The sequence below is a fragment of the Condylura cristata genome, unplaced genomic scaffold (assembly GCF_000260355.1).
Source record: "Condylura cristata isolate star-nosed mole 26May11 unplaced genomic scaffold, ConCri1.0 scaffold00016, whole genome shotgun sequence".
Classification (NCBI taxonomy): domain Eukaryota; kingdom Metazoa; phylum Chordata; class Mammalia; order Eulipotyphla; family Talpidae; genus Condylura; species Condylura cristata.
The window spans coordinates 1,601,890-1,627,588 of NW_004567117.1; the positions used below are offsets into that span (position 1 = coordinate 1,601,890).

The window sequence follows — 25,699 nt, forward strand, 5'->3', positions numbered from 1 at the left end:
GAAAATGATACAGAAAATAAACCAGAACATAATTCTTTAGTTTTCAATGTGGGGTAAGAAAGAGGAAGGGTCTCAGACTTTCTGTTTGTGTCCTTGGATCACTGTGAAAGCAGGAGGGACAGGATAGGATAGGAAGATGACGACTAATTGGAAATAAAAATGGCCTGGAAAAAAATAATTTCCCCATGAAGTCATGTTGATTCCTCCAAATTCCTTTGCTCTTCCAGGAGGTTGTAGAACAATTGTTTAATATCACATGGTAACATGGAAAGTAGTTGGCTCCAGAAGATGTGGTTTGATTGTTGGCTTATCACTTAGTTATAACCTCAGGCAAGCCACTGTCTATTTCTTTCACTGTCAGATAGAAGTAATACATGCCCAACCCTCCCTATAAAATTGTTGTGAGAGTCAAATAAGGAAATTTATGGGAGGGCATTTTTATTATCTTCTATTTACTATAAAAATATATTTTTACTAAGATACTTTCTATTTATAAAATGAATCATTTCAAGATACTTTAAGGTGGATAAAGAACTTTTTAAAAAGTCTTAAATGAATACATGTTTGGAAATCCATAGAATGGTTCTTGTTTAGAGAATCTCAAGTGTCGATCTTCATACTATCATTAGATCTTAGTTGGTTAGGTGCTAGCCTTGGTTTTTAGCATAGATTATAATGTACTGTGAACAGCCCAGCAGAATGTCAGGGAAAGCTAATTAGTATTTGATCACATTGTAGTTTTAAATGATTTCCATATAAATATTATATATTCTTTCTATTTTCTGGTCCAAAATAAACTAATTTATTAATTATGTATTTTAAATTGTAGGCATTGCATTTAATGGTTTTTCAAGATTTATAATCCAGTAGAATAAAGAGTTGAACTATGGGGAAAATAAAAACATTTGAAAGGCCAGAGAGTGAAAGAGTTTTCTAAAGAGCTCTCTTGAAAAGAAAAAAGGGGGCATTATCTGTTTTATGTATAGGAAAGTGGATAACTGTATTTAATTTTTGCACAGTGTATGGTACTTTTTAAAACCTTTTAATAACTTCTTGCCATTAATATTTTATTTTTAAAAACTTTTTTTTAAAAGATTTATTTATTTATTCATACAGAACTGGGGTAGAGGCCAGAGATGCAGAGGGTGAGAGGATTCACCAGGGACAGAGTGGGGAGCAGAACAGGCAGATCGACTAAGTACGCTGCTCCCTGGGTCAGGAGAGGTCTGCCACTCCATGTGGTCACCTCTGGGGCAGGGGGATCGAACTCATGTTGGAAGCGGCTTTAGATTCTCGGTGCTGTGCTTTAACCCGCTGCGCCACCAGGGAGGGCCCATTAAAAAACATTTTCAAATGTAGAACTTTTTTCTTAGATTATTGTTTATTTCTGGAAAGTATATGATTTCTTTCCTCAGGTGTGGTCACCATAGTTCTCCCACTAGCAAAGCACCTATAGTCCATCACCAATAAAATAAACTTTTAAATGTATATTTGCATTTCACATCATCTGTGATGTAAGAAAAACCCTCTGCTCCCAGTCCTAGCTATATGGTTACAATCTAATGTTATGTATGGTCTGGCTGTATGTGAGGGATACATGTAGGTAATGTTGGCTTATATGTTGGAAATAATAGGGCCCCCTCTCCCCTTTTCCAATGATGTTACAATAGCACTCCTACCATCAGAACACCCAGTTACTAAGGTAGTCCATTGTGCTCCCTCCCCACTTTGTGTTTTCCCTCCCTTATCATCTCCCCCTCCAGATTCCTTACTTCTTTAGTTTGCTTTTTTTTGAGTTTGCCTTTATCTGTTCCTTTATTTGGTTTTGCCATATTCCCTATATAAGTGATATAATCTGGTATTTGTCTTCTCCGTCTGGCTTATTTTGCTTAGTTTAATCCCTTTCAGCTCCACCTATGTTGCCACAAATGACATGAGTTTATCTTTTTTTTTTTTTAATCACTGGGCAATGTTCCTTTGTATATATCTACCACATCTTTTTGACCCACTCATCTGTTTTGGGGCATGTAGGTTGTTTGCATAATTTGGCTATTGTAAATACAAGTTTCCCTCAAAATTAGTGGTTTTTGAGTGAATGCCTAGAAGTAGATTGCTGGGTCATATGGTAGATGCATGCATAATTTTGGCATGCATACTGCTTTCCATATGGACTACTATGATTTTATTAAGGATTTGTGTTCATGTAGGTGTGTGTTGTCTCTGTTTGGTATTGGTATTAGCGTAACGTTGGCCTCATAAAATAGTTAATGTGGGGTTATTCTCTCAATTGTTTGGAAAAAGTTTGAACAAGATAGGTATTAATTTGTCTTTGAAGGTTTGATAGAACTCACTTGTAAAGCTGTCCGATATTGGGAGTTTTTAATTTTTGGGGAGAGTATTGATTACTGTTTCATTTTCCTTGTTTGTGATTGATTTGTTCAGGTTTTGTTTCTTCCCTTTACAGTCTTGGATGCTTGTATAATTCTGAGAATTTGTCCATCTCTTCCAGATTATTAAGCTTATCAGTGTATTAATGTTAATAGCAGTCTCTTACTATTCCTGAATTTCTGCAGTGTTTATTGTAACTTTTATTTCTGATACTGTTTATTTGAGTATTCTCCCATTTTTTTCTTAGCCTAGTGAGAGGCTTGTCTATTTCTTTTATTATTTCAAAGAACCACCTTTTGGTTTCATTAATCTTTTGGACTGTTGATTTGATTTCTTTTTCATTCATTTCTGCTCTTTATTTTTATTTCCTTTCTTCCCTTGGCTTTGGTTGGTTATTTATTTGAATTCTTTCTTGTTTCTTGATGTGGATCTATGTTACTATTTATTTTCTCCATAAGTTCTGGAAAGTTGTGTCCTCATTGCTATTAAACCTCTTTTTATAATTTAGCTTGGGGAACATTCACCTTCAAGATTTCTTTATTCTTGAGAAAAGCTTTGTAGTGCTGAGATCTCAGTATATTGTTCAGGTCTCAAAATTTAAGCAACTAACTGAGATAATGTCACTAGGGAACACTTTTTTTTTTTTTAAAGATTTATTTATTTGTGCATACAGAACTGGGGTACAGGCCAGAGGCTCAGGGGCGGTGAGAGGCTTCACCAGAGACAGAGTGGGGAACAGAACAGGCAGATCTACAAAGTACACTGCTGAGGGGAGCAGTGGGCGGGTCCAGAGAGGTCTGCCACACCATGTGGTCACCTCCCGGGCAGGCGGGAATCGAACTCATGCAGAAGCAGCTTTAGATTCTCAGTGCTGTGCTTTAACCTGCTGCACCACCAGGGAGGGCCCCTTTTGTACTTTTAGTCCTTCTTTTGAACTGTTCTTGTTCATTCTTCTGTTGGACTTTCTTCATAGAGAAAGGAGAGGTTTTCAGGATGGAGTATTCTTGGTTGGCATTTAATACTTTGGAGTTTGTTGAGTATGTCCCTCCACTCTCTTCTTGCCTGTAGTGTTTCTTCAGAGAAGTCTGATGTCATCTGAGTTGGTTTCCCTTTATAGGTTATTTGTTTCTCCCTCTTAATCATTCTCATTATCTTTTCCTTGTCTTGTATCCTTGGAATTTTTATTATATGTGTCTTGCTGTCTTTCTCCTCTTATCATGGTAGTTTGGTGTTCTTCTTGCTTCTTAGATGTCTACTTTCATCTCCTTCATATTAGGGAAGTTGTCTTCTATTATCTCTGTGAATATTTTCTCTATTCCTTGTCCTTTCTCTTCACCTTCTGGGACACCTATAACTGATGTTTCCTTTCCTAATGGTGTCATATAGCTCTTGAAGTGTTTCTTTATTCCTTTTTCTTTTTACTTCACTTTCTTTTTCTTTTTTAATTCTCTTTGTTTCTGTGTCTTTGAGGGTGCTGATTCATTCTTCCATTTCATCTATGCTGTTTTCATTACTTTCCCCAGCTATCTTTATCTCCTTTAGTGGCCTTTTCATTGCCTGCATTTCTTCTATTTCCTTTTTTGATGTCTCATTTTCTTCAGATGGCTTGCCTCATTTCACTTTTTTCCTTCTTTTTGTTTATCATAATGATTCTGAATTCTTTATCTCGTAGGCTGAGCAGTTCTTCTATTTCTTTGGTGGTTTCTGCTGATTGATGTTTTTGTGGTGAATTTTGCCCCTGTGGACGTGTTGGGTATTTGTTTGTCTTCTTTTCCCTGTTGTGTATTTTCTAATAACTTTCTATTCCTTGAGACATGTTGTTGCTGTTATTGACTGGCAGTCTTTCTGGATGTTCTTTCAGGGATGGCAGAGGGACTTCCAGATATTTCATTTGTAGACAGTATTCTGTTTTGTCTAAATATTTCCAGCCCCTACTGTGTGGAGTTATGTCTGTCATCTCTGCCAGTGATGCTCAGGGGTCTCTTGTGGTGTTCAGCTTCTTCTGGTAGCTTGTTGAATCCTTGTCTCTGAAAGGTGCCTGTTGATCTTTGTAGCTTTGTGATGTCCCAGGTTCCCTCTATGCTTGGATGCTTGGATGCAGCCCCAGAGGGTGGGGTGCATTAGAAGTGTTGCAGCTGGGCTTGTTGTTGAGCCAGTAACTGATTTTGTTTATTTTTTGGGCACTGTGAGCCTTGCAAGGCGGTGCCTCCCCACCTCCTGGTCTTAAGTAACACCTCGAGTCCTAGTTCTGCACACCCCCCAATTGTGCAGGCTGTCAGTTCTTCCACTAAGCCTCCAGGGCTCTTTGTATCCACTCAGAGTTGTCTCTCCCTGAGCAGTCTTTCCCTACCACTTGGGGGAGTGTTAGTGGGCCTGTTTTTATTCAGTCAAACTTTTTTTTTCCCCTTTTATCTTAGGGGCTTTGTGAACTTGTCTGCCCTGCCTAGTGACTCATACTGGGAACAAGCCCCCAGGCCAATGCCATGGGGGTGGGTGAAAGGGTTGCATGCTTTGCAGCTGCCCCAGTCACCAGATCACCAGATTTTTCTTCCCCCGGCCCCCTCCCCCCAGGCTCTATGTGCCCACTTGTGCAGTCTTTTCCCAGGGTTTGGTTCTACTCACCAAGCCGAAAGAGCAGGAAGCCTCAGTCTCCCCGGATTGATCCTGCAGTGTTCCACTTATGCTGTTTGTGGTGCTTCAGAGTGGGAGTTCCCTTACTGGAACTCCCCAATCGCCTATTCTCCCTTAGTTATCTGCCTTCTAGTGAGTCCTGGGTGTCCTCATTTGGGTTCAAACTCGTAGCATGTAAGTCTATAGTCTGAGTCTGTTTTTATATATTCCCGTGCGAGCTTGGAGTTAGTCATCTCAGGGTCTTTACTCTGCCACCATCTTGCCAGTTATTTTCTCCTATTTTGTATTCAAGTGTTTAACTCATTTTGACTTAACTTTTATGGGTGGTGGAAGATAGTGGGTTATTTTCACTCTTTTTGCACATGGGTGTCAAGATTTCTCAACCCCAGATTTGTTGAAGAGATTTTATCAGATGCTTTTGATTCCTTTGTCTTAATTTAACTGTTCATGCAAGTATAGTTTGTTTCTGTTCTAATCCATTGATAGTGTGTCTACTTTTACTGTTTTGATTACTATATCATTGTAATATAAAGTCTGGGCATTTTTAATGTCAGGATTCCTTTGAATATTGAAGATCTTTTGTGGTTCAACACAAATTTAAATAATATTTGTGCCATTTCCTTGAAAAATGCTATAGGAATTTTTTAAGCAAGTGTTAATTCTTTCAATCCATGAGTATAATTTTCTTTCCATTTCTTTGTTTTTCTATTTCTTTTAACAATGCCTTAAAGTTTTTGTTGATTTTATGCCTAGGTACTTCTTTTTTATACAATTGGATTGTATATGGATTGTTTTCTTGATTTTTTTTTCTCTTTTTAGTCATTATTTGAATATAGGAATGTAGTAAATTTTTGGCATTATCATTTTTGTAGCCTGCCATCTAACCATACTGACTTACTGTTTCTAGTTTTTAATGGACTCTTAATGATTTTCTGTGTATTATGCAGTCTGAAAATAATGATAGTTTTACTCATACTTAGTCCTTTTGGATTCATTTACTTTCTATTGCCTAATTGTTATGATGGGACTTCCAGAACTTTGTTGAATAGTAGTGATAAGAGTGGACATTCTTGTCTTTACCTGATCTTATAGGACAAGCTTTCATCTTTTTACTATCATCTATAATGTTAAATGTATTTTCCATACATGGTTTTTATTATGTTTAATTGTGTTTCTTCTATCCCCATTTTTGTTGGGTTTTTATCACAGACAGATACTGAATCTTGTCCGATGCTTCTGTATCTAGTGATATAATCATAAGCTCTTTCCTTGGTGTAATTTGTTTATGCTGACCACTCTTGGATCCCTGGAATAAATCCTACTTGGTTATGATATTTGATTCTTTTAATCATTGAATTTGGGTTACTCAGATTTTGTTGAGGATTTTTGTATCTGAGTTCATGAGGAATAGTAGTGTGTGACTTTATGTATGTGAATGTCCTTGTACCAGAGTGGTGAAAATAGGAAGAGCACAGTGTACTATGGTGGAAGACTATGAGTGGGAAAGCTATGGTGACCACACCTGAGGGGAGGACTCCTGTACTATCAAAAAAATTAACAAGGTTGTATTGTAATAAAATGGTACCTCATTAAAAAATAAAATAAATTCTATATTTCAACTTTATTTTCCATTTTAAGAGTTGGGAAGCATATGAAAGACATTACTTGTGATTTTTTTTTTTACTTTTGGTGATACCATCATTGCCCTAAGTCATATAAATTCTAGTTAAGCATTAAAAAAAGTCACAAACTGATAGAATTACCTTTGGACAGTATGCAGTGGTGATAGTAGGCTAGGAAAACAAAGGGTTTAAGAGGGAGGATAGTGATGGTGAGAAAGAGGTAGAGGTAAACATATATTTGAACTTAGGGCAATGAGATGAAATTTAAAGCAGGAAACTAAATGTATTCAGTATAAATGTCATCTTTTTGTTGAAACTATTTAATAAATGATTTTCCTTTAAAATAACTTTTCAAAAAATTTTACAAGTAGTTGTAATTACCGAAATTGATGGAAATATACAATCATACATTTTCTTTGGTATTATAACCTAATGATGAAGTTACTCTTGGTTCAGCCAAATATTGTTTAGTTCTAGTTATTGTTTAGGTGATTCTCTATTGGAAGAAGTATTAACTACACAGTTTTGCCTAAAATATTAGAGAACCATCATGGTAAGGAAAAGAAATTTGAAACATTTCTGCTTTCATTGAAGTATCGCTGTCTTTAAACTAGAAATTTATTCAGTGAAAACTGCAGAATTCTAAAATTTTTTTAAAGGTACCTCAAAGGATTTAAAACTACCATTAAAGTATTTTTAAAAGAAAGCTAGACTTATTTTTTTTTTACTTTCACTACCATTTAAATACCATTAAAGTATTTTTAAAAGAAAGCTAGACTTATTTTTTTTTTACTTTCACTACCATTTAAATACCATTAAAGTATTTTTAAAAGAAAGCTAGACTTATTTTTTTTTACTTTCACTAGTTTGTACGTATGCATATTGAACATGTATATGTGTTTTAGATCTAATTAAGCATATTTTACCATATTTTTTTCTTTCTTTCTCATGAGCCAATTAATTGAAACTTAAATCTCTAAGGAAGGACCTTCTAGCATGTTTGGTGTTTCCAGCTCTTTTTATTTGTATAGATTTTTATAGATATAAATAAAGCGATGCCCACAGAACTCAAACATTTTTCTCAATGACATAAAAGCTGAAAGTAACTCTTTATATTTTTATTACAGGTAAATTGGGACATTCACAGTGCACAGAAACAGAGGTAAGCAAAATGTTCATATAGTTCTTAACAAAGCAGCTTTGCAGTTCTAGACTAACTTAGTAAGCTGTCTCACTCCAGGTTCTTCGTTTTCTGACATGAATGTACTAAGAATAGGTATATATCTTTCCTATATATTTAGGGAGAATAAAATGTGAAGGAAAATTAGTTATCTCATTCATATTTTTAAAATATTGGGTTGTGTTGTCATAATTCTAAAACTTTTCTTTATTAATATTTGTGATGTTGAGTTAGCTTAATTTCATAGCCTTAATAGGAAATAGTTTAAATTCAGAATTCTTTTTATTCATTATCCAATCTGGCATGTAACAATAAACAAATCATTTAAATTTGTTAGACTTCTGTGAAGCTGTCTTGGTGTAGAAAAAAATAGGGAAGCAATATTTTAGTAAGACTAATAATGAATTAATCTTTGTGACTTTATAGATGGTTCATTACTTTTTAATAATTTAAATAATGTGTAAGTTCTGATTGTGAGATTTAAGTAATTTTCATGCAGTTCCATGAGTTCTTACAAGAGTTTCAAGACACTATCCATGAATTCTGTATATGATTAGTGCATTTAATTAATTAATTTTTTTAAAGATTTATTTATGCACACAGAACTGGGATACAGGCCAGAAATGCAGGGGCAGTGAGAGGACTTACCAGACACAGAATGGGGAGCAGAACAGGCAGATTGACCAAGTACACTGCTGAGGGGAGCAGTGGGGGAAACAGAAGTCTGTTGCATTATGTGGGTCACCTCTCTGGTTGGGGATCAAACTGGTGCTGAAGGGGCTGTGGCTAGCTTCCTAGTGCTATGCTTTAACCCATTGTACCACCAGGAAGGGCCCTGTTTAGTGCATTTTAGAAGGTGTTGTATCATCCTTACATTTGGTATCTTAGTTTCTTTGTTAATTGCAATCTCTAAATACAAAATCTGAGAAGTTGTTTTTCTAACTTTTTTATTTTATTTAAAGATTTATTTATATATGCATGCAAGAACTGGGGTACAGGTCATAAGTGTGTGGGGTGAGAGAATTCATCACAGATAGAGTAGGGAGCAGAACAGGAGGATTGACTGAAATACATTGCTAAGGGCAGTAGAGGACGAAGCAGAAGAGGTCTCCTGTGCCATGTGGGTCACTTCCCTGGCTGGGGCTCAAACTCATGCTGTGGGGACTAGCTTCATAGTGCTGTGCTTTAACCTATTGTGCTGTTAGGGAGGGCCCTGTTTTTCTGACTTTATCAGACATCTACATGTTGATGTAGGTTTTAGTAAACTAGCTAATTTTCAGTAAAATGTAAATTTTATTTTAAATTTTAATTAAAAAACAGAAAATTGTTCTTTTTTGCATTCAGAAGTTGTAGAATTCACTTTCATAGTTTCCACTAAGCTTTGGAATTTTCTAATTTTTTTCCAAAATAGCTCTAAAAATTGTCAAAATAATTTTAGAATTTTAAAAAGAGATTTATTTATTTATGCATATAGAACTGGGGTACAAGACAGAGGGGCAGGGGCAGTGAGAGGATTCACCAGAAACTGAGTGGGGAGAAAAACAGGCAGTTTGATGAAGAACACTGCTGAGGGAAGCATGCATCGAATGAGACAGGAGAAGTCTGCTGCGCCATGTGGTTCACCTCCCTGGCCCCAGGATTCAAACTGCTGCTAAATTGCTTGTGGCTAGCTTCGTAGTGCTGCACTTCACCCCCTCGTGCCACCAAAGAAGGCCCAATTTTTAGAATTTTTGATGCACTGTTTAACACCATAAAGTTTGAGTGTGAGAATAGAAATTCTATTTGTGGTTTCTGATGTGCATCTTTCTAACTATGCAATTTTGAGCAAGTAACTTTACTCTTAAAACTGCCTCTTTTTTAACTATAAAATGTTAATGTAATCCCTATTAACATCACAGGCTGTGAAATTTTTTTTTTTTAAGATTTATTTTATTATTTATTCATACAGAACTGGGGTACAGGCCAGAGATGCGGAGGGTGAAAGGATTCACCAGGGACAGAGTGGGGAGCAGAACAGGCAGATCAATGAAGTACACTGCTGAGGGGAGCAGCGTGCCAGCCAGGAGAGGTCTGCCACGCCATGTGGTCACCTGTGGGACAGGCGGGAATCGAACTCATGCAGAAGTGGCTTTTAGCTTCTTAGTGTGGTGCTTTAACCCGCTGCGCCACCAGGGAGGACCAGGCTATGAAATTTTAAAGGTAATATATGTTAAAATGTTTTTTAAATGACAATGTTATATATATCAAGAAGAGTCAAGAATTATCAGCATTCATCTGCCATTAGATAATAAGATGTGAGGATGTGTTGCTATAAGATTAACATGGCTTTAACATTTTGTTTAGTACATTCTTTGTGTGGGAGTCTTAATTTATTTTATTTCCTTAATTGGTAGCCCTATTCCTTTGACCCATACTTTAGGCCACTTAGAGAATTGGAATCTAATTAAAGGTTGTTGAAAGAGAGTAATCCTCCTTGAGAATATTTTTTCTCATTTCACTATTTGAACAGGGAATAAATCACAGGATAACAAAAAAAGATTCATTCTGATTATTAATTTACAAAATATAAATAGGTAGAGAGTATAGTCTTAGAGGTAACACTGGCTGTTTCCTCTGGAGAAGAGATTGGGATTGTGTGTGTGCATGGCAATTTATTGTTTTAACAAAAATGAGAATAACTGTTTTTACCTTAGTAAATAAAAAGGTGGGACAATGATAATTATTTCAAAAAGTTGGGTGACTTGAGGTGAAGAGGTGACAACTTAAGTAGAGGGTTTATTTTTCTCTCAGTTTAGATTAGGGAAGGTTGTATATTTGGTGGTAGTAACAGTGCTATGGGAGTGAGATTGGATTCCGAGTTAGAGAGAGGATACCTCTGAAATCAGAGGTAGGATTTGTGGGAGAAAATGGTTTGTCTACAGCAATGGTTCTCCAAGGGCTTCGAGAAGATGCTGGGAAATTCCATGAGACTCTTCCAGGTTTAAACTGTTTCCAGAGTAACACTAAGACATTATTTGTCCTTGACTTTCATTTCTCTAGAGTGTGCAATGGCGTTTTCAGAAGTTATAGGACTCTTGACTATGACTGTAATACCAGACTGACCATGGAAGCAGTTGTACATCTCGTTTGATCTTCAAGAGTTTTGTAAAAACTGAAAAACAGTGTTACTATCCTTACTGTTTTCTTTAAATTGTCTTTTCCATGAAAATGCTACTTACATTAACATGTCTGGTATTTTTAAATGAATAATTTAGGTGATTTAATTAAACCTTTTCTAGAGTTAATTTCCTTTTTTTTCTTTTCTTCATTTTTAAAAATAATATAATAGTTTATTTTTACATCATTTTGTGCCTTTTTCCATCTCAGTTGTAATCCCCATTTCTTTTTTGTTTTTAAGCTTTATTGATTTATGCATACAGAACTGGGGTATAGGTCAGAGGTGCAGGGGCAGTGAGAGAATTCACCAGAGACAAAGTGGGGAGCAGAACAGGCAGGTTGACCAAGTACATTGCTAAGGAGAGCAATGAGTGAGACAGGAGAGGTCTGCTGCACCATGTGGGTCACCTTCCTGGTTGGGAATTGAATTCACAGTATGTGGCTGTGGCCAATTCGCCGTGCTGCGCCCCAATCCATTGCGCCACCAGGGAGGGCCCTCTGGATTTAATTTCTAATACAACAAGTATTGAGAGATTACAGCCAACATAAAAGTTCCTTGGAAACTCAGTAATTTTTTTTTTTTTTAGAGTGTAAAAGGGTCCTTTAAAACTAAAACTTGGAGGCACAGATAACAGAGATACTTCTTCCTGAGAAACAGAATTAAGGACTGAGGGATAAAAACAAGAGTCCTAAAGTAAACAGTGGGAAGTTGAGGGACTATGTATGTATGGATTTAAGCAACCTTTTTGTGTTCAACCAGAAGACAGGGTCATTCCTGAGAATGAGATTCCTGCATCAGATTGGGATGTTGCTTTTAAGTCTTTTGTCCTTTAATTGATTTTCTATTGAGAAGAGATTCCCAGACCTTTTAAATGAAAAATACAACCAAACCCTTGCTGTTATTGTGTGCAGAACCATGAGAAGGGCTGCTAGGATGAGTAGAAAGCAGAAGGATCCTGGGTGCGGTAGTCTATCGCTCATTTCTTGTTCCACTTTGTAAAGCAAAGCAGTTCCACGCCTTTCTGATTTGCAAGAGATATGTGAGTACATGCAGGCGGGGAGAAGACCATTTTGCCTGGGCTCAAATCCTCATTGTACTTGTTCCTTTTCATTTTTTGCCTCAACTAAATCCAGAGATGGACTGTGAATAAGGAAAGAACTTTTAGTGTAAATCCTGACTTGATGACTATAACAATGTGTTATTCATAGTTGAGACCTGTATGATTTCCAAGAAAGGAGAAGGTCTTATTTTTTAAGCAACTATCAGAGACCCATGAGGAACTCTAGAGATACTGGGGAAAAACAACCCCTTTATCTTTCAGGGACGTTAGGACCCTCATCAACATTAAGTTGAACTATGTAACTTTTTTCTTTTTTTAAAGATTTATTTATGCACACAGAACTGGTGTACAGGCCAGAGATGCAGGGGTGGTGAGAGGATTCACCAGAGACAGTGGGGAGCAGAACAGACTTACTGACAAAGTACACTGCTGGGTTGAGCAACCGGCAGGTCAGGAGAGGTCTGCTGCGCCATGTGGATCCCCGGGGCAGGAGGGGATCGAACTCATGCGGAAGTGGCTTTAGCTTCTTAGTGCAGTGCTTTAACCCGCTGTGCCACCAAGGAGGGCCCAGGTGTTCAGTTGTTTTTAATGCAACAGTTTGTATATTACATAATGTCTTTTATGAATTATTTTCTAATTTTACTTAAATTTGCTTCTTAATACTTTTCTTAAATTCACAGAAACTAAGTAATATTAAGAGGCTAGGGCAAGGAAGCCATACATAGTCATTAATAGAAGACAGGAATGTGATGAACATTTTATATGAACATTTACCTCAAGATTAGCTTAGTATTTCTTAAAATCAGGTTTAAAAAATCACCTTTTTTTAACTGAAAATTTTAAACAATGTAGTCAATGACACTAGTATTTCTAACACCAGAACTCAAAAAGGCAGATATTTGATATAATTTGTTTTAAAAGACATACAGATTTGTTTAGTAGGCTACATATTTTTCCTACTTTTTTCTATTTTTGATGGTATAATTTACATGTAATAAATTTTATCCTTTTTGGTTGTTTAAATTTTGACATTCCGTTGGGCAATCAAGTTCCAAATTCCCCCCATACTCTTTTTTTTAATCCATACTGGGCAACCACTGATTTGTATTTTTGTCCCTTTCATTTGGAAAGGGCATTTAATTTAAACAGTGTGTTCCCCACACTTCTCCCACTACAGGAGTGGCTCATAGCTTAGACTGATCAGGTATAAACTTTGAACAACTGACCTGTACTGATGGTTGATTGCCTACCAAAGAACAGCTCTGACCCACAGCATAGGGGGAATTTTTGCACCACTTTGCAAGTTTTTTCTGTACCCATTTTTTAAATAGTTTTGGGGGTTATGCCTTTATATTTGAAGAAAATTGCTGACCATTTAAAAATATCAAAACAGTAAAGGATTTGAAATTTTAGTATTTTGTTAGGGAGTTTTTCCTCTTTCATTTTAAGCTTTCCCAATCTCATCACATTCCTGTCTTCTATTAACCATTGCTAATTATGAAGCATGCAGAGGCCCTTTTTCTTAGCAGGAAAGAAGGTTAAATGAATAACTAGAACAAACATGTCGTTCCCCTTGGTAGATTAGCTGTATTTTAAGTGGAGTAGGTTAAAGTATTACATAAAGTTAAATTAAATTTTGTCAGTTCTTGAATCTTAAGATAGTATGTAAATTATAGCATAGCACAAAAATATAAACTTTTTTGAGGGAAATTGTTAAAAAGATTCATGTTGCATCTTAGATATTAAGTTCATATTAATTGTGCATAATACTCTATATCATTCCCACATACATTTAAAAAAAGACTTTAGAGCTTACTATATGCTGAGTACTAGTAGAGGCATTAACTGATTTAATACCACAACAAATTTATGAACTGGATACTGGTAATCTTTATTCAGCCCCTTCAGTATAAGGCATCCCATTGCTGACAATTATTTACTGCCTCATTTTGGAGAGTAAAATGGCTGAGTGTCTCTTATTCTATCTATACCTCTTACCTCTAACTATTTCAGTCACTTGCATTATGTAGCAGGGAATAGATAAACTAGACAAGGGAGCAAACTCAGTCCATGAACCTTTAACTCTAAGATAGGTAAATATGTGGTCCTATACTATAGTAATTTGTGAAGTGGTCTGATTTTAAATCTTTAAACAATTCAAGAATTGTATATATTTGACCTCCTAGGAAATTAGACCTTGAATTATTCTGCATTGTGGGGTACCTCAAGTATCTTGAAATGAGCCAACAAGTGCATCAGAGTTAGATCTTGGACTTATTCTGTCTTTTATATATAGGTTTTGAACTCAAATGGACTATATGAAGTCTATTCAAGTATCCTAGAAAAAACCACTATGCTTTAATGTGGAGTATAACATTAAAAAAAATCCATTTTGTTTTTAGCTAAACTAGCCCACATGAATAATTTCATCTCTAGCTCATATAGACTCATAATAATTGTATTGATAATTACTCTTTTAGTTGACAGCTGATAAACCTTAATTTTAGAGATGACTAAAAAAGCTAACCTAGAACAAATGTTTTACAAAAATATTTATATTTGTGCACAACTTTAGCTTTACAATGGTCCTATTTTATATGATTGTGAAACTAGTATTTTGATACCAAAATAAATAGAAGAAACAGATGGTTGTAACTAGGAAAAAAGGCAATTAACTCTTGGGTCTGTTCTGTTAGAGGAAGATTTTATCCCATTTTAAAACTTACTTTAAGCGTTACAATTGGAGTTGCATGACAAGTTAAAATGCTCATATGTTTTCTATAAAAGAATTGAAAGAATAAGTTCCAATAGGAATAAATTGGTAAAACAGCATTTAAAAAAATGATTTATTTATTTATGCATACAGAACTGGGGTACAGGCCCGAGGTGCAAGGGGATGAGAGGATTCACCAAAGACAGAGTGGGGAGCAGAACAGATCAACTGAAATACACTGCTGGGGGGAGCAGTGGGCGAGACAGAAGTCTGCCACACCATGTGGGTCACCTCCCTGGCTTGTGGATTGAACTTGTATTGAAGTGGTTGAGGCTAACTTCATAGTGCAGTGCTTTAAACTCATTACACACCAGGCAGGGCCCCAAAACAACTTTTTTTCCCTTTGGTGAATTAACAGGAAGGATGTTCACATTCCATTCCAGTCTTTTTGCATTAAAGACTCCAAACATGACTGAATTTACATGACCATTTAGTTGACATTACCTTATGTGTCCTAGAAATTGGTCTGTGTGTGTTCTTAGAGTAAATTCTATCTTTGTGGGTATCAGTATTAATAGAATTTGCTGTCAGGTATTAATGTTGTGATAATAGATAATCTCCTGATTATCTACTCTGATAATTAGATTTTCTATCATCAGATGTAGACTGGGAACATTATGGTTATCTGTTGACATATTTGAAATTCATTTCTCCCTCCCTCCTTCCACCCCATGCTTTTCCCTTCCTTTCTCTCTTTGTTTCTGATTACTATATCCTAGAGTTAATCTTTTGATATGTATTCTTTGTTTGCTGTATTCCTGTTTTCTTTTTCAGACTGTTCGCTTAACATTCATATATTCTTTATGCTTTCTTTATGCATTATTTAATTGTCTTTTTAATTACATAAGTAGATGATAATAGGTTTGGGAATTAAACCCAGCTGATCTGTGGCAAGCCTGTGGCTCAGCTGGTAGTGGCAGAAATGCAGTGGTGACCTAAAGTGTAGCTAACTTACTTGTGCTATGGGAGATTAGTCAGAACAGAGCTTTTGCTGTTCAAATTATTCTTTAATGTCCTTCCTCAGTTTGGAAGAGTTTATATAGTTGGCAGGTAATGTAAAGTACAGCTTAAAAAAACCGTATTACTAATAAAATTTAGTCATTTGCTTGGTGTTGTGGTAATTAGATAATTTCTTTTAATGATGATGTTTCTTAATCATTTTTAAAGAACTTTATCAAGATATAATTCACAAACCATGTAGGTCACCTATTTAAGGTGTGATACTCATTGGTTATTACTATGTTCACAGATTTATACAACCATCACTGCAGTTAATTTTAGAATATTTTTGTCACCTGTAAAAGGGATTCATCTTAAACTATCATCTCATTCCCCCCACTATTCTATCACCATTCCCAATGACCACTAGTTTACTCTGTTTTACCTATTCTGGACATCCCATATAAATGAATCTTCCAGATAGGTGCTCTTAAGGTTCTTTGATGTTATAGCATATACAAGTACATGATTACTTTTTATTGTTGAATATTCAGTTGCATGAATATAGCACATTTTATTTATCTCTTTATCAGTTAATGGACATTTTAATTGTTTCACCTTTTGGTTATTATGGACGATGTTGCTAATTAAACAAGATTTTGTGTGGACATACATTTTCATTTCTCCTGAGTGTATGTCCAGGAATAAAATTGTTGGATCAGCAGAGAACTTCATGTTTAACTTTAGAGGAATTGTTAGGCCATTTGCCAAGGTAGTTTCATATTTGACTTCATCATCAGTAGTATATGAAGATTGTCCACAATCCTGCCAACACATTTTATCTGACACTTTGACTAAAGCTATCTTAGTGATTGTGAAATGGCATTTTCTTGTAGTTTGATTTGTGTTTCTCTTATAATTTATGATATGATGTTGACCATGTTTTTCCTATACTTTATTGGCCATTGAGTATCTTTGTAAAAATGTTATTGGATCCTTCACTCATTATTTAATTGGGTTATTTATCATTTCATTATTGAGTTGTAAAGTTCTTTGTGTATTCTAGATACATGTCCCTTAATATATGATTTGCAAGTATTTGTTCCATTCCCTGGATTTTCTTGATGATGTTGTTTTATGTATGAAGTGTAAATATTTTTAATTTTGATGAATGTATTTTTTCCTGCATTTTTTTTTCTTTTGTTGCGTAGAGTCCTTTCTAAGAATCCCTTGCTAAATACAAGGTCTTGAACTTTTATCTTTATGTTTTCTTTTAGCAATTTTATTGTTTTAGCTTTTATAGTCTTTGCTCTATTTTCAATTAATTTTTATATGTAGTATGTACTAAGTAACTGTCCAGAATATTTCTTTGCCAGTGATTATACAGTTGTCCCAGCACTATTTCTTGAAGAGACTTTTTCCATGTTGAATGGTCTTGGTACCTTTGTTGAAAATCAATTGTTTATAGGTGTGTGGGTTTATTTCTGGTCTGTCATTTGTAGTCTGTTATGCCAATGCCATGTCTTCTTGATAACTTTTGCCTTGTCCTAAGTTTTGAAATTGGGAAATGTGTCTCCCAACTTTGTTATTTTTTTTTCAAGATTGTATTGTCTGTTATATTTCCATTTAAATTTTAGAATGAATTTGTCAGTTCTACCAAGAAACTTCCTAGGATTCTTGGATGTGTAGATGACTTGGATGTTAAATACTGCTTTACTTTAGCATTCTAAGACCCCAGTCTGTGTTTCCTCATTTGTGTAGCAGTTTTATTTTTTTCAGCAATGTTCTATAGTTTTCAGATTATAAATTTTACACTTGTTTTGTTCAACTCGTTCTTAAATATTTTATTTTTGGCAAAAATTTTATTATTACACTCAGTGTTGGTAAAGACACAATGAAGGTATACCCTCATGTTCTCTTGGTTAGAATGAAAAATATTTGGCCTACCTGAAGCATAATTTTTTTTAAAAAAGATTTATTTATTTATGCATACATACCTGGGGTACAGACCAGAGGTACAGGGATGGTGAGAGGATTCACCAGGACAGAGTGGGGAACAGAACAGGCAGATTGACAAAGTACACTGCTGAGGGGAGCAGTGGGCAGGTCAGAAGAGGTCTGCTATGCCATGTGGGTCACCTCTGGGGCGGGGATCGAACTCTTGCTGAAGTGGCTTTAGCTTCTTAGTGCTGTGCTTTAACCCACTGCACCACCAGGGAGGGCCAATTTTTAAATTGATAATATATTGGTTTCAGAGGTACAACATAATGATGATGTTTACATATATGTGTTATAAAATCACCATACAGTTACAGTTTTTTTCTTGTGATGATCTGTTAACGTTTACACTCAGCAACTTCTAAATATGCATTAGTATCAACTGTGGTTAACATGCTATATACTACATTACATCCTCATGATTTATTTATTTTATAACTGGAAGCTTATTTTATAACTGGAGATTTCTTCCTTTCGATCCCTTTAACCCATTTTGTCTACCTCCCACCAAATGTTGCTGGTGACAGCCAGTCTGTTTTCTTTATTCATGAGGTTTTTTTTTTTCTAATTCCACATAAAAATGAGGACATGGATTTTTTTGTTGTTCCTATGTGAGTTATTTCACTTAGTTTTATACCTTCAAGACCCATCTGTGATGAGTGATGATGCAAATGGCAGGAATTCATCTCTTTTTTTGTACTGAATAATACTCATGTATATTTGTGAGTGTGTGTGTGAGAGTGATTTTCTTTATACATTCATCCATTAATAATTACTTACATCATTTTTGTGTCTTGTCTTTTAACCTTAATTTTATTTATGTCTACTCTGATTTTGTTACTGCCTTTCTTCCACTAACTTTGGCTTTTACTTGTTTTTCTAGTTTTTTTTTTTAAGATTTATTTTACTTATTTATGCATTTAAGAGCTGGGGTGTGTGCCGGAGGTTCAGGGGATGAAAGACAGAGACAGAGTGGGATGCAGAACAGGCAAAATAGGCTGAGGGGAGCAGTGGGCAAGACGAGATCTGCTGCTCCATGTGGGTTAACTCCCTGGCTGGGGATTGAACTCTTGCTGTAGATAGCTTTGTGGTGTAGAAACTTAACCCCTTACACTACCAGGGAGGCCCCTGTTTTTCTAGTTTCTTAAAGTTGTTTATTTGAGGTTTTCTTGTTACTTACAGTGGGCATTTATCTGTGAACTTCCCTCTGTGTTGCATCCCATAAGTTTTGGTATTTCCATTTGTCTCAAGGTATTTTAAACATTTCTTTATTTCCCTTTGATGTCATATTTTTTCTGTAGCGTAATGTTTTAGTTTCCATGAATTTGTGAATTTATAAATTTTCTTCTTGTACTTGATTTCTGGCATTATACTCTTGTGCTTTAAAGAAATATTTATATGATTTCTATCTTCTTAAATTTATTAAGACTAGTTTTGTGCCCCAACATGTGGTACATTGTAGAGAATAGTCCATGTGTGTTTATGAAGAATTTGGATTCTTGCTGTTGGGTGTAATGGCTTGTATGTATTTGTTAATGTATCTAGTCTCACTTGTCATTTAAGGTTGATGTTTTCTCAGCAGTTTTTCTTTCTCCATGATCTATGTATTCATATGAGTAGGAAATTAAATTCTATTATTTTTATGTCCTTTTTCTCCCTTTAGGTTAATATATGCCTTATATATTTAGGTGCTACTATTTTGAACATATACATATCTACAAATGTTATGACTTTTTTGCTAGATTAACCTCTCTGTCATTTTAGTGCTCTGTTTTGCCTCTGAGTCTTTGCTTTGAAATCAGTTTTGTTCTATGTGAGTGAAATATGTATATTTTCTTTTAGTTTTCATTTACATGGAGTATATTTTTCTGTTCATTTACTTTCAGTCTGTGTGTGACTTTAGTCTGAAGTGAATCTCTCACAAGCATATAATATATAGATGGGTTTTGCTTTTTTATTTTTGTTCAGTCAGCTTCTTCTTTTGATTAGAAAATTTAGACTATTAAGCTGAAAATAAATACTAACATGACTTCTTGAAGCTGAAAAGGTAGGATGAATTTCAGTGGCAAAAGTAAATAGATTTAAAGGCAAAGTCAAGGTAGTATATTACTTACTTGTACATTACTATACATGTTGAACCTCCATGTTTCGATAGTATAAAGGTAAAGGCAAAAGTAGTAAAATTTGTAACTATAAATAAGTAACATGTTTACAAAATTATAATATATTATTAGCTAAGGGATATTCAACAAGATAAAAAATATTTTATTCTTTCTGATCTTATTATAAATGGACTTTTAAAATTTCATTTTCAAATGGTTTATTTCAAGTACTTAGAAACACAGTTGATAATTTATAATGATTTTATATCTGGCACCCTTGCTGAATTCATGTATTTTTTAACAGTTTTTCAGTAGATTCTCCAGGATTTTGTATATAGAAGATCATCTCATCATCTGTGTTAATTTGTGTATCATTAATAAGCACCTTACCATGTGGTTTGAATTTATTATCTGGGAGAAAATTCTCCTGGGTAAATAGATCTCAGGAAAATGAAGAGTTATGAGAAAGAGTAAGAATTCTAGGTGAAAATGCAAAAATTTCCCTTAATTCTGCTATCATCTTTTTAGCACTTGCCACTTATAAGACTCCCCGTTGTGCATAGGGCAGACAGTGTTGTCATCAGAATTTACATGTTATTAGAGTATTGCCTTTACTAAAATAAATAAAAACAAATTTCAGTGTAGTCCAGAAAGAAAAGATTGGATCCAAAGATAACTTTCTGGATATGGCATAGAACAAAGGACTATGGGGGCTGGCAATAATTTGGGTTATGCTTTGCATATATATATATATATATACTCCCTCTTTGGAGGCAACTGTGCCTGTTTCTTTGAATGGTGATTTAACCAACTAGGAATTTCATTTTTTCCTTTTTTATAGTTAATATATCAATAATTAGGTAGTTAATACCAAGGTAATGATTAGGAACAATTCAATCATTATTTGTGACTTTTTTTTTTTGTATTTTGAATGACTTACACAAAACAGATCTAAAATCTTAGCTTCTGGAAGAACAGTTTATTCTTTCCAGTCTTCTACTTTCCCTTGCTTTTTATGTTTAAGAGCAGCATCTCTGCAGACATTCTTGTTGAGTACAGTTTTGTCTAAGGGGACATCCACAGAGTACCTTGTGAGCATAAGGTGATTGTAGTTAGACTTTTAACACAAGATTTGATCTTTGACTTTATGGCAATTTTATTTTTGCCCAGGAAGTTGTCACTTTGTTGGGATACGGGTCAATTCCAGCCACCAGAGTGTGGCTGTAGGACCAATCTGAGGTGCTGTCATCAGGATAGGACCAAAGGACACAGAAACATTTATTTGAAAGAATTCCTGGACCCTGTGTTTGTTGTAGCTCTATTTACAATAGCTAAGATTTGGAAACAACCTAAATGCTGTAAACAGATGAGTATATCAAGAAGATGTGGTGTATTTACACAGTGGGACACTACTCAGCAATCAAAAAGGATAGGCCATTTGCAGCAACATGAGTGGAACTGGAAGGGATTATGCTCAGAGAAATAATTCAGAAGGAAAAAGGAAAATATCAGATAGTTTCACTTAGAGGAGGAATATTGGAAAACCAAATAAGGGCTTAGGGAAATAATAATAATAAAAAAGCAAAGTTAACAGGCAACTAAAAGACATTCTGAAAGGGAGGAGGAAGGGGGTCAGAATAGGGGAAATAATAATAATAAAAAAGCAAAGTTAACAGGCAACTAAAAGACATTCTGAAAGGGAGGAGGAAGGGGGTCAGAATAGGGGGTCAGAATAGAGACTATGGTGACAGTTCATGGGTGACTTGGTGGTGGTAATTTAATAGTGATTACACCTGAGAGGAGAAATCAAACATTGTACAAAAATGAACAGCAACGTAAATATATGTGTGTGTGTGTCTGTATGTAGGTGTGTATATATATATATACACATATATACATATATGTGTATATATATATATATACATATATACACATTAAAAATAAATTAGTCACAGTGGCTGCTTTGCATCTTGAGTAGTGTCCAACCAGCCCCACATTCCCAGGATTCATGAATTTGTCCATTTCAGTAGCAACCACTCAGGTCTACAACAAAAAGGAAGGATGGAGACTTTCATTGTTATTTGCAGTTATATTATTCTATTTTCTGTAGCCTTTGTAAAATGGGCCTTGGTCTCATTCTATGGGCAGTAGGTTTGGTCTTCAATAATCAGTATTGGGTTTTGTTAAAAGTGACCACTGTTGTTTTTACAGAGGTCATGATTACAAGATGAGCCTTTAAACCCTGGATAGGAAAAGAATAGAATGCTTAGAGGACCAGAGCTGGCAAAAGACTTAAAGAAGATTGTGAAACTTCGTTAAAGAATCTATTGAAAGAGCTTGTTAAGTTTTTTGTTTTAAATTTCTTTGTTCTGAAAAGAACACAGGCCCTTTTAAAAATAAGAGATTGCGTGAATTCTACAACTCATGACAACCTATAAAAGGTTGCTAAGGAGATTCCTGTGAGAAGGAGTACTATTTAAATGATCTGTTTCTGAATTCTGACTTCTTATGGAAGGAAATGAAGGGGGGAGGGCTTTTTATTGGACTCTTAACATTTTAGGAAACAAGCAAAAGCAAGCATCTTCTTTTTCCTTAAACACAGAATTTATTTGGCTTGAGTAAAATTAATTTGTGTGGTGTTAACATTATACTTTAAAATGTATTAACAAGTACAGTTCATTGAGAAAAGTACACAAAGCATTAAGTTATAGCTTGATGAAATTTTAGATAATATTGTAAGTGAATGTCTTTCAAAATACACTATTAGATATGAAAAATAGCCAAACATAGCTACATGTGAATATAAAGTGACAATTTCAGAAGCATTACAGAGATTTTATTTAGTTTCTGCTTATAATTCCCTTACTTCCTTTCCCAGACTCCTGCTTATTAATACAAAAAAAACAGGGCAAGGATTTCTTCCAGGGAGGAAGGTGACATTTTATTTGGACCTGGCTTAGAACAGTGCTATACAATAGAAATATATGACCCGCATATGTAATTAAAATATTTTAGAGTCACATTAAAAGGTAAAAAAAAAAAAGGTGAAATCAGTTTTTTATAATTCATTTTATCTTACCTAGTAGAACTAAAACATTGCTGTTAATATATAATCAAATATTAAGTTGTTGATGAATTATTTAATTTTTTTATACTGTTTTGTCAAATTTGGTTGTAATTTATACTTTTAACACTTCTCAATTTGGGCCGGTCACACTCAAAGTGCTCTATAATCACATTTGATTAAAAGTAAAGAGAAAGAAGAATAAATCTATTGAACAAGTGAGAAATCTGAAGATACCAGAAAAGTTTTGGTTGTAAATTACTTTTAAAAAAATCACAAGGGTAGGCAGGGACAGCATGTTGTTGAGAGCTTTGGTTAAAAACTAATAAAAGATAGATGCATATTCTCAAGTATACTGAATTGATTCCAGATTGGTACAAGGAGAGAGAGATTTACAGGCATGAATAAATTTGTGAGTATAGGAAGTGATTTCAGTAGTACCTGAGTCATAGTCTTGGTTGCCAAGTCCTTAAGGAAACTATTGAAGACTACATACTTTTTTTTTTTAATTTCAGTTATGAATTTTTCTTTTTTATATTGTTTTTTTCATCATTCTTAGATTAGTACTTTTTATTTTTTAAAGATTTTTTTTTAAAGTTTACTTATGCATACAGAAATGGGGTACAGGGGCAGTGAGAGGATTTACCAGAAACGGAGTAGGGAGCAGGACAGGTAGATCGACAAAGTACACTGATGAGGGGAGCAGTCGGTGAGGCAGGAGAGGTCTTCACACAATGTGGATCACCTCCCTTGCTGGGGATTGAACTTGCATTGAAGTGATTGCAGCTTGCTTGCAGTGCTGCCCCACTGGAGAAGGCCCTAAATATTTTTTATAAAACACAAAACAAAGAGGTGACCATTGATTGAGAGAAAATATTTGCACATAATACTAATGATAAAGGATTGGTCACAAAGATATCAAAGAGCTGAAGAAACTCAACAAAAAGAAAGTGAACAATCCCATCAAAAAATGGGCAGAAGATCTAAAAAGACACTTCTCCAAAGAGGAAATGCAGAAGGCCAACAGGCATATGAAAAAATGTTTAACATTACTTGTAATAAGGGAAATGCAAATTAAAACCACAATGACAATACCACTTCACACCAGTGAGAATGGCACATTTTAAAACAACTAGCAACAGCAAATACTGGCAAGGATGTGGGAAAAAAGGAACTCTTTACACTGCTGATGGGAACGCAAACTAGTGCAACCACTATGGAAAACCATTTGGATGTTCCTCAAACTGTTAAAAATGGAGCTTCTATATGACCGAGCAATCCCACCCCTAGGTGGGATTTGTCCACCCAGAGGACACAAAAACATTGATTTAAAAGTATACCTACACCCCCATGTCTATTGCTGCTCTATTTACAAAGGGGAAGAAGTGGAATCAACCCAAATGCCCCACAATAGGTAACTGGATTACAAAAATGTGGTACATATACACACTGGAATATTACTCAGCAGTCAAAAAAGATAAGCTCATGACTTTTGCAGCAAAATGGATGGAGCTGGAAGGGATCATGCTTAGTGAAATAAGCCAGAATGAAAAAGAAAAATACTAGATGATTTAAGTCATAGCAGGACCACAAGGGATGAGGGGGGAAAACAGTTATAATGAAGTAAAAAGTAAAGACAACAAACAACTATAATGCAGAGACATTTTACAGGAGAGTGGAATCAAAACTGGGTGGGTGCATGAGACTATGGTGATGGCACACAGATGAATTGGTGGTGGAAAATCCAAGGGGATTACAACCGAGATGAAAAAATGCACAAAATGAAGAATAATGTAAAAGTAAATAATAAAATAAAAAAAAATTAAAAAAAAAAAACACAACAACAAGAGGGCCCCTTCTGGTGGCATAGTGGGTTAAAGCACCACACTGCAAGCTAGTCACAGCCTCTTCAGTGCAAGTTCAATCCCCAGCCTGGGAGGTGATCCATGTGGTGTGGCAGACCTTTCCTGACCTGCATCTGCTCCCCAATCTGCCTTTGGTGAATCCTCTCGCACCCCTGCACCTCTGACCTGCACCCCAGTTTTGTATGCATAAATAAATAAATCTTTTTAAAAAAACAGCAACAGCAAACATTTACTAAGGACCTGCTGTGTCCACCTTCTCTCTAGGAACTGAGAAACACTAATGAACAAAGCAGACAAAAATTTTGGCCTTCAAATACTTGTACTTTAGTAAGGGATAGAGAGTAAATATGATAGATAGGTGAAAATCTGTATTAGAATTTGTTAAGCACTATGATAAAAGTAAAATAGGCAACTATAAGATTAGGAGGATAACAGTGTTAGGCTTGCAATTTTTTTTTTTTTAAAGATTTATTTATTCGTACAGAACTGGGGTACAGGCCAGAGATGCGGAGGGTGAGAGGATTCACCAGACACAGAGTGGGGAGCAGAACAGGCAGATCGAGGAAGTACACTGCTGAGGGGAGCAGCGGGCGGGCCAGGAGAGGTCTGCCACACCATGTGGTCACCTCCAGGGCAGGCGGGAATCGAACTCATGCGGAGGTGGCTTTAGCTTCTCAGTGCAGTGCTTTAACCTGCTGCGCCACCAGGGAGGGCCAGGCTTGCAATTTTTAAGCTGATCAGAGTAGATACTACAAGATTGTTACAGAAAAGCAAAGTCTTGAAGAAGGTAAGGGAGTAAGTACAGTAAATTCTAATTTGAGTAAATGGGCTCTTGCAAAGTGCAACTTGAAGGAAGCGAAGTACATAGGGAATCAATTTTATCATTGGCTAATTGAGACATACTAGCATATTTCTGGTCA

The 25,699-nt window shown here is 35.3% G+C and overlaps 1 protein-coding gene across 2 annotated transcripts in view; it reads left to right on the forward strand.

Moving 5' to 3' along the window:
* The first annotated feature begins 7,771 nt into the window (after positions 1 to 7,771).
* SPIRE1 (spire-type actin nucleation factor 1) overlaps positions 7,772 to 25,699 on the forward strand; it is a 143,710-nt gene continuing 125,782 nt past the window's right edge. For both annotated transcript variants that reach the window (XM_012725903.1, XM_004683724.2), the window contains exon 1: positions 7,772 to 7,803. The gene's annotated coding sequence lies outside the window, so the exon portion shown is untranslated. The remainder of the gene's footprint in view (positions 7,804 to 25,699) is intronic.